At 40.0% G+C, this 9,419-nt stretch overlaps 1 pseudogene; it reads left to right on the forward strand.

Annotated features, from left to right (window-relative positions):
* Nucleotides 1-6,900: 6,900 nt before the first annotated feature.
* On the forward strand, nucleotides 6,901-9,178 carry LOC149849202 (uncharacterized; annotated as a pseudogene).
* Nucleotides 9,179-9,419: the final 241 nt, after the last annotated feature.

Genomic DNA, 9,419 nt, shown 5'->3' on the forward strand with positions numbered 1-9,419 from the left:
ATATATATATATATATATATATATATATATATATATATATATATATATATATATATATATATATATATATATATATATATATATATATATATATATATATATATATAAAAAACTTTTTGTCTGCCTTAGAGCACATATGAGCATGATAGAATCACATATAAAGTTTTTTTGACTGCATTAGAACACATATGAGCATGCTATAATCACATATTCAGTTTTTTGACTGCCTAAGAACACATATGAGCATATTATAATCACATATTCAGTTTTTTGACTGCCTTAGCACATATATGAGCATGCTATAATAACATATAGAGTTTTTTTACTGCCTTAGAACACATATGAACATGTTATATATCATTTATGATAGAATCACATATAAAATTTTTGGCTTTGCCTGCCTTAGAGCACATATGAGCATGCTATATTAACATATTCAATTTTTTTACTGCCTTAGCACACATACGAGCATGATCGAATCACATATATAGTTTTTTGCCTACCTTAAAGCACATCTGAGCATGGTAGAATCACATATAGAGTTTTTTTAGATGCCTTAGAACACATATGAACATGCTATAATCACATATTCAATTTTTTGACTGCCTTAGCACACATATGAGCATGATAGAATCATATATATATATATATATATATATATATATATATATATATATATATATATATATATATATAAAACTTTTTGTCTGCTTTAGAGCACATATGAGCATGATAGAATCACATATAGAGTTTTTTTATTGCCTTAGATCACACATGAGCACATGATAGAATCACATATAGTGTGTAATTTATTTCATTATATTTTGTTTATCAATACTGACTGTTCTTTTCTTGTGTAGGCTGCTAGCGATAATCAGGGTAGTGGAGCTGAAGGGACAGATAAAGACAATGAACAAGAAGACGCACAAAATCTTGGCGATGATTAGAGGACTGTGTTGAAGAAGTTCTATTTTTTTTATTTTTCCTAATTGTAATTGTTGAATTGTAAATAATTAAACTTCTTAATTTTAAGGTGGAACGATTAATTGTTGTAGATTCTTGTTATATGAATTTTTTTGTGTGGTTTGTTTTTTATTTACAGGAAATATAAATTGTACAGGAAATAGAAATTGTACAGTTCTCGGCATTTAATTTTCAAATAAATTTTTTTAAATTTTTTTTCGTGTTTGCGACAGAACCATCCGTCGCTATTCATATTAATCTAGCGATGGCATAGCGACGGAAGTAAATCCGTCGCCAAGTCGTGGTCGCCGTTTAGTACCGGCGGATTGGCGACGGAATATAGCGCTCGTTATTCTGTCGCAATTAGCGACGGACCTGGCGACGGAATAATTCTGTCGCCAGTTAGCGTTGAAATATTCGCGACGTAAGCATACTGTCGCCTCGTTGTCGCTAATCCGTCGCTAACCATGTTAGCGACGGAATGTGGTCGTCGCTAATCTACTGCTTTGTTGTAGTGTTTCCCCAGTGGACGAGTAAGGTCTTGTGAGGGTTTGCAGTGATGCTACCCACAAACATCTCTATCATGTATGCATAAAATATCCAACTTCAAAAACCATAAGACAGTCAAGGAGTTTGTTTTCGCAAATATTTCATGCCATTGCATTATCAAAACATAATTAGTCTTTTACCTGCCACCACAGAATAAAACCTTTTTTTTCACTTTTCTAAATAGCATAATCATTTATGTTTTATTCTAAAAAACTCAAATAAGTACATGTCATTATTTATTTATCCTCACTCATGTGTTTTCTGCATAAGTTTTCTTAATATTAGCTTCTAAGCAGTGAACTTTTTCTTTGATGCTCTTTTCTTCTTCTTTTTCTTGATTTTCAATTTTTTACAAACTTTCTTTTCTTTTTTTTGTTAAGCACTATGATGAAGCATGAATTGCGCATCAAAGATAACATTATAGTCATGCATTAAAGCATAATTTTTAGGTTTAGAATCTACATTTAGATGCATTTGAACATGAATGAGCTATGGTTCGAATCTCGTTCGAATCAGAGTTAAAACGAGAAAGTTATTGCATCTTCAGTGCATCGGGTCAAACCTCAGGGCAAATTGGGGCAAATCTGGATCCAAATGGCCAATATGGGTCTTGGATCCATGCAAAAATCATATGATCCAAGCCTTAACAGTCCCAAACTCGATTTTTAAAAAGTATTGCAGAAACCCCCCTCTCAAAAGGGCACCCAACAAATAATTTCCTTTTAATCCTTTTTTTGGAAATAGTAAAATTTGGGATTTTTACTATAAAAAGTAGCACAAAACCCTAGGCAATTATTTTTGCCTAGGGATTTGTGCCTCTTGAGTCTGAATCTCCTCCTTCATGCCTCCCTATTCAGCCATCACGTTCCCCTTCTCTCTTTCTTTGGGTTTTGCATGAAAATGCTTGCATTTCCATCTAGCCGCCATCCTCTATTCTCCTTCATTTAGTCTTCTCTTCTATTTCTTTCATTGCTTACTCTCTTTGCTGTTTTTTTTAATGTTTCTTTGTTGTGTTTTGTAGGTGTAGCAAAGGTGGAAGGCGCCAACCTTGCTTGGAGTGTTGTCTACTCCAACAAGGTCGATCGGCTCTACCTTTTCGATCCTCTTTTCCATCCGATGGTGAATCGGCTCACTTTCTATATTCGGTGCCCTTCAATCGTGCTACAACAGTAAAGTGCAACATCTAACCATAGATCCAGCACCATTGAAGACTCTTGAATGTTCTTCCCTTAGCAGATTTCGCTCCCCTTCTAACCCTCCATTCGTTGGACATCTCCTTTTGATCGGTGATACAAAGCTGCAGTTCTCAGCACACTCTGTAAAGCTTTGGATTCATCTCATTGTTTTTGTTTTCCATAACTTGTTCAATTTAATTTGCATTGTATTATTCTCTATAATTGAACAAGTTTGATATCAATAAAGTGTAATTGTTCGATTTACTCTGAGTGTATCCCATTCCCTGTGGATCGATCCATACTCACCACGACAGTGGGAAGTCAGTTTTATTACTTGATTGGCAATTTTCCAAAGTATTTCAATGAAAAATATGTTTTAAAATAACGATTACCAAAATCCGATCAAGTTTTTGGCATCATTGCCAGGGAAGGACATTATACTCTTTTACTTTGAATAGTGCAATTTATTGATATTTGTTTAGTTAGTCGCATTTTGATAGTTCTAGTTAGTCGGACTAGTAAGTGAATATAGGATTAACATACTAAGTACATATAGGATTCACATTCTGCTTATTTAGGATTCACAAATCTTCATTCTTTTGGAGCGATTAGACAGGTCAGTTCTAGAGAACATAGTCTGAATTTTTCTTTCTATACTTAAGCACACTTAGAGTAGATTTATTTATGTTATTTCCATTATGTTTAAGCATACTTAGCATAGTTGATTGTATTTAGTCTAATTCTGCTTTCGTTCTGTGCTTTCTGCTTACGTAGTTAGGAAATTAGATAGATTAGGTTACGTTGCACACATATGGACTTAGTGCCAGTGTATGCAAGGGTGTAGGAATTTGGGTGTTCCGCTTCATCCTTTCGTTGAGGATCTAGAGATAATTTTACATTCTCCTCGGAGCCGAACCGAAATGGTGGACCTAGAACCCAAAGCTTCGAGGCACCCGCTCAGGGAGTACTTCCTGCCTACGGAGTACACCTAGACGTCCTATATTAGAAGACCAACCATAGGGGTGCTACACTATGAGATTAAGGCCAGCGTGATACAGATGTTACCATCGTTTTATGACCTTAGTCACAAGAATCCCTACCGACACTTAGACAAGTTTCTCGAGATCTGTTCCACTATAAAAATCTAGAATTTCAAGAACAGTACTTTGAAATTGACCCTCTTCCCATTTTCACTGAAGAATAAAGCCAAGTATTGACTGAAATCTTTGGATACGATAGTAATAGGGTCATGGGATCAACTTCAGCAGGAGTTTTTGAAGAAGTACTTTCTCATCGATCGGACGAACCAATTTAGGTGAGCCATCACCAGTTTCTCAGAACTGGATGGCGAGCAGTTTCATGAGACATGAAAAAGGATGAAAGAACTCCTTAGGAAATGTCCCCACCACCAGGTGCCAAGATGGCAACTGGTGCAGAGTTTTTACGATGGATTGTCTGATTGGAATCGTCGGATGATCGATGCTTCATGTGGAGGGACCTTTATGTTGAAGAGCGAGGATGAGGCATGACATTTATTTGACACTCTTGACGAGAACTCTTTGCACCATGCCTCTACCTCTCTCTCTGAGAGAGCCATACCCAGCGGACCAAAGTGGGGTGGTGTTTTAGAGATTGGTCTGTCTGCTGAGCTGCAAAGCAAAGTGGATATGCTTTCTCAGAAGTTGGACCAACTTCTCTCGAGCCCATCCTAACCTCATCCAGTGTGTGCGTTGTGTGCCAGTTCGGCACACGTTGTCACTGAGTGCCCTTCGGCAACTCAATATCCTGAATTTGTGTAAGAGCAAGTTCAGGCCGCTCAAGGTTACGCCAGACCCCCAAACAACCCATATTCATCTACATATAACCCGGGGTGGCATAACCATCCTAACTTCTCACGGAAGAATCCCCAGACTTCCACTCAGCTTCTCCCCTCTCAGCATGCTCGGCTGCCACCTTTTACTCATACATTTCAGAGGCCGAGTTTTCCTCAGATCACTCCTCCTTATTCTCCTCAACCCTCACAAGAGTCTGCCCAACAAACTTCTTTCGAGGAGATACTTCTCCAAGCATTCCAGGAGGTCAAAACCTCTAATCAGAATGCATTCAAGAAGTGTAGTCAGATCTTAAGTTCTCATACTCAATCCATTGCGAAGTTAGAATCACAGATGAGGCAGTTAGCAGAAGCGCTAATCAGGAGACCTAAGGGCAGCTTGCCGAGTCAGGATGTGGTGAACCCTAAGGACAAGGAACCGATGACAGGAGGCCTATACATAACAGATTCACAACAACAGGCCAAAGCTGTTATGGCCCTTAGAAGCGGACGTGAGTATCATGTCAAGAGTAGAGCAAGGACAAATGAGCCAAAACCGATCATACCATCTTCTGCAGCTCAGCCCTCAACCCAAGTTCAGAATCAGGATAGAGGTGAGCCTTCTCACAAAGAGGAGGATCCTCTGATGTATATTCCTAAGCCACCCTATCCCAAAGCATTGGAATCTCCCATTGGCAGAGGAAAGCAAAGCACGAAGGTCCAAGACATGCTTGAGATCTTCAAACATGTACAGATCAACCTGCTTTTGCTCGATGCCATTCAGCAGGTGCCGACATATGCCAAATTCCTCAAGGAACTCTATACCTAGAAGAAGAAATCTAGAGGAAGAGTTCCTACCAAGGTCCATCTCACTGAGCATGTGAGTTCGGTGCTTCAGCACCAGACTCCACCAAAGCTCAAGGATCCTGGAGCCCTGATTATATCATGCACCATAGGAAACATCAGGATAGAACACACTTTGCTCGACCTTGAAGCAAACGTGAACATTCTGCCCAGATATTTCTATGATTTATTTGGGCTAGGAGAAATGAGAATGACCCCAATTATACTTCAACTAGGTGCCGAGAGGTATCTTGAAAGACGTGCTAGTGAAAGTGGATGAGTTCTACTTTCTGGTCGATTTCATTATCCTTGACATGGAGGGAATTGACAGCCAACACCAGACTCTGATCATTCTGGGCAAACCATTTTTAGCCACTGCCAATGCCTGCATCAACTGCAGAACCAAAGCTATGGACTTGTCGTTCGACAACCGAAAGGTCACGCTCAACATCTTCAATGGCACAATGGGTCCAGTGGGAGATACAGAGTGCTTCCAGGTTGATATAGCTCAAGATTTAGTAGAGACACATCCGGAGTTGTACATGACATAGGAGTCCCTTGATATGTATTATACAATAGATGATAGCTGTAGATATAGTGTAGATGTGTCGTTAGCATCGTCAGGACCCCATCATTGGAGAAGGAGCATTGAACCTCTCCCACCACTTGCTGAGACCCCAGCCAGACTATCAATAGTCTCCCCTGCAACTTGAGTTGAAACCCTTACTGGATTCACTCAAGTGTGCATATCTCAGAGTTGGTGAGACTCTGCCTGTGATCATCTTGTCGCAGCTCACAGAAAAGCAAAAGCAGAGATTGATAAACATCTTACAAGAGCACAAGGCGGCGATCGGCTGGGGGGTAGCAGATTTGAAAGGGATTGATCCTTCATTATGCATGCACCAGATTCATTGTAATGAAGAATCTAAATTGATGCACGACATGCAGAGAAGATTAAACCCCAATATGAAGGAAGTGGTAAAAAATGAAGTGGTCAAGTGGTTAGATGCAAGAATCATATACCCCATTTCTGATAGTCAGTGGGTCAACCTGATTCAGGTCATGCCTAAGAAATCGAGACTCACGGTTGTAGAGAACGAGAAGGGGAAAAGCATTCCAATGAGGACCACCACGGGGTGGCGAGTCTGTATTGATTATAGGAAATTGAATGCTGCAACACGGAAGGATCACTTCCCATTGCCATTCATTGATCAGATCTTGGAAAGACTCACCGAACAGAGCTACTATTGTTTCTTGGACGAATATTCTGGACATAATCAAATAGTTGTCCATCCTGATGACCATGAGAAGACCACATTTACATGCCCGTATGACACCTTTGCGTTTAGGCGTATGCCGTTTGGGCTCTGCAATGCCCCTAACAACTTTTTAGAGGTGTATGATAGCTATCTTTTCTGACATGGTGGATGATGTCATGGAAGTTTTTATGAATGATTTTTCTGTGTATGGCTCTTCCTTTGAGGATTGCCTCCAGAAACTTACCCGAGTACTGAGTAGGTGTATAGAGGCGAACTTCTGAGTTAGGAGAAGAGCCATTTTATGGTCCAAGAGGGGATAGTGCTCAGACACATTGTGTCCAAAAGAGGGATAGAGGTTGATCGAGTAAAGGTTGAGTCAATTTTGCGATTGACTTCGCCTACCACTGTCAGGCATGTGCGTTCGTTCTTAGGGCATGCTGGATTTTATAGGCGGTTCATCAAAGATTTTAGAAAAATCTTTCGACCGCTCTGCTATTTATTAGCAAAGGATCAACCCTTTGAATTTGATGATGATTGCATGAAGGCCTTTGAGACACTCAAAGAGACCTTAACTACTGCGCCCATTCTGAGATCTCCTGATTGGATGCTACCATTTGAGATTATGTACGATGCTTTCGATTATGCGATGGGGGCCATTTTAGGACAACGGATTGACAAGAAGCCCTGTGTAATCTACTATGCGAGCAGAACTTTGGCCGATGCTCAGGTGAAGTACAATACGACAGAGAAAGAACTGCTCGCAGTAGTGTTCGCTTTGGACAAATTTAGGTCCTATCTTCTCGGTTCGAAGGTGGTTGTCTTTTCTGATCATGCTGCATTGAAGTATCTTCTCAGCAAGAAAGACACCAAATCGAGGCTCATTCGATGGGTCCTGTTACTACAGGAGTTTGATCTCGAGATTCGAGATAAGAAGGGAAGCAAGAACATAGTAGCAAACCATCTCTCTAGACTGATCGTGAATTCCACTCAGGATCAGAGGTCAATCAGTGATTCTTTCCCCGATGAGCAGATTATGGCCGTCGGAACATCACAGCTATCCTGTTTCACAGATATTGTGAACTATCTGGTTTCAAGACAGATACAGGTGCATTGGAATAAGAATGAGTGAGAGCGATTCTTACCACAAGTAAGGCAATATTATTGAGATTAACCAGAGTTGTTCAGATATTGCACGAACCATATCATTAGAAGGTGCATCTCAGAGGAGTATGAGTCCATCCTCAATTTTTGTCATTCGCTAGCTTGTGGAGGGCACTTTAGCAGTAGGAAGACAGCTGCAGAGGTTTTGCAGTCTGGATTTTTTTGCCCACACTCCACAGAGATGCACATGAGTTTTGCAGAAAGTGCATCCGTTGTCAGCAGACAGGGAACATGTCCAAGAGGGACATGATGCCCTTGCTCCTGATTCTAATTGTTGAAATTTTTTATGTTTGGGGCATAGATTTTATGGGCCCATTTCTACCATCGTTCGACAAATTGTACATCTTAGTGGCGGTTGATTACGTGTCCAAGTGAGTCGAGGTTGTGGCAACCAAGGCCAACGATCATCGAGTTGTGCTCAAGTTCATTAAGCATAATATTTTTAGTTGATTTAGTGTGCCACGTGCAATGATAAGTGATGGTGGCAAACATTTTAGGAATGTACAAGTAGCTTCTCTTCTGAGAAATTACTCTGTCAATCATCGGTTCACCACTCTTTATCATCCGCAGACTAGTGGACAGGTTGAGGTTTCTAATAGGGAAATCAAGCGGATCTTAGAGAAGACAGTCCGCCCGGACTGCAAGGATTGGTACCAACGCTTAGATGATGCTCTTTGAGCATATAGGACTGCGTTTAAAACCTCTATTGGCATGTCCCCATATTGTCTTGTTTTCGGGAAAGCGTGCCACCTCCCTGTCGAGTTGGAACATAGGGCTTACTGGGCAATCAAAAAGTTTAACTTCGATATCACCCAGGCTGGAAAAGAGCGATCATTGCAACTCACTGAGCTTGAAGAGCTCAGGAATGATACATACGAGAATGCCAAGTTATATAAAGCTCGCACGAAGGCCTTTCATGATAAGCACATTATCAGAAAAGTGTTTGAGCCAGATCAGAAAGTATGGTTGTTCAATTCTCATTTGCATCTGTTCCCAGGTAAATTAAGGTCAAGATGGGATGGACCTTATATTGTGAGAGAAGTATTTTTGCACGGGGCAGTGACATTATTTGACCCACGTACCAAAGGCACATTCAAGGTGAATGGGCAAAGACTGAAGCCCTATATTTCAGATACCTTACAGGCCGGTGATTGCGAGGCTTGGGATCTCGAAAATGAATAGGGTCTCAGCAAAAGAATGTATCATATGTATATAGTAGAATTAGGATCTTTGATTTTAGCATTTATTATTGTCATTTGATTTCATATAAGCTTACATTTGCTTTGATTCATGCAGATTTATCTGACATTCAATGTGTGAGTATAGGTTACCAGATTCAGGACACGACCTTCAAAGCAGACAATTGGAAAGGTCAGCTAAAAACTAAGCATCCGCATATGCTTAGTGGTGGAGTATGATCAAGTCAAGAATCAGTTCAAGCGGCCCCGCATATCAGGTTGTATCTATCCTTTCTCCCGTCTTGAATTCAAAGTCTTTTAGTGTGCAACTACATTGCATTCTTACATCTTGTATGCCACTAGGGACAGTGTCATTCAAGCATGGGGGGTGGTTCAATAGATACACACTATTTCTTTTATTTATCCTGTTTCAGTAGCTAAAACTCATAAATTAGGCGTTTCAGAATTTTTTTTTAGCATA

Source organism: Nuphar pumila, chromosome 1, assembly GCF_984573655.1.
Source record: "Nuphar pumila chromosome 1, dmNupPumi1.hap1.1, whole genome shotgun sequence".
In the NCBI taxonomy this organism is placed as follows: Eukaryota; Viridiplantae; Streptophyta; class Magnoliopsida; order Nymphaeales; family Nymphaeaceae; genus Nuphar; species Nuphar pumila.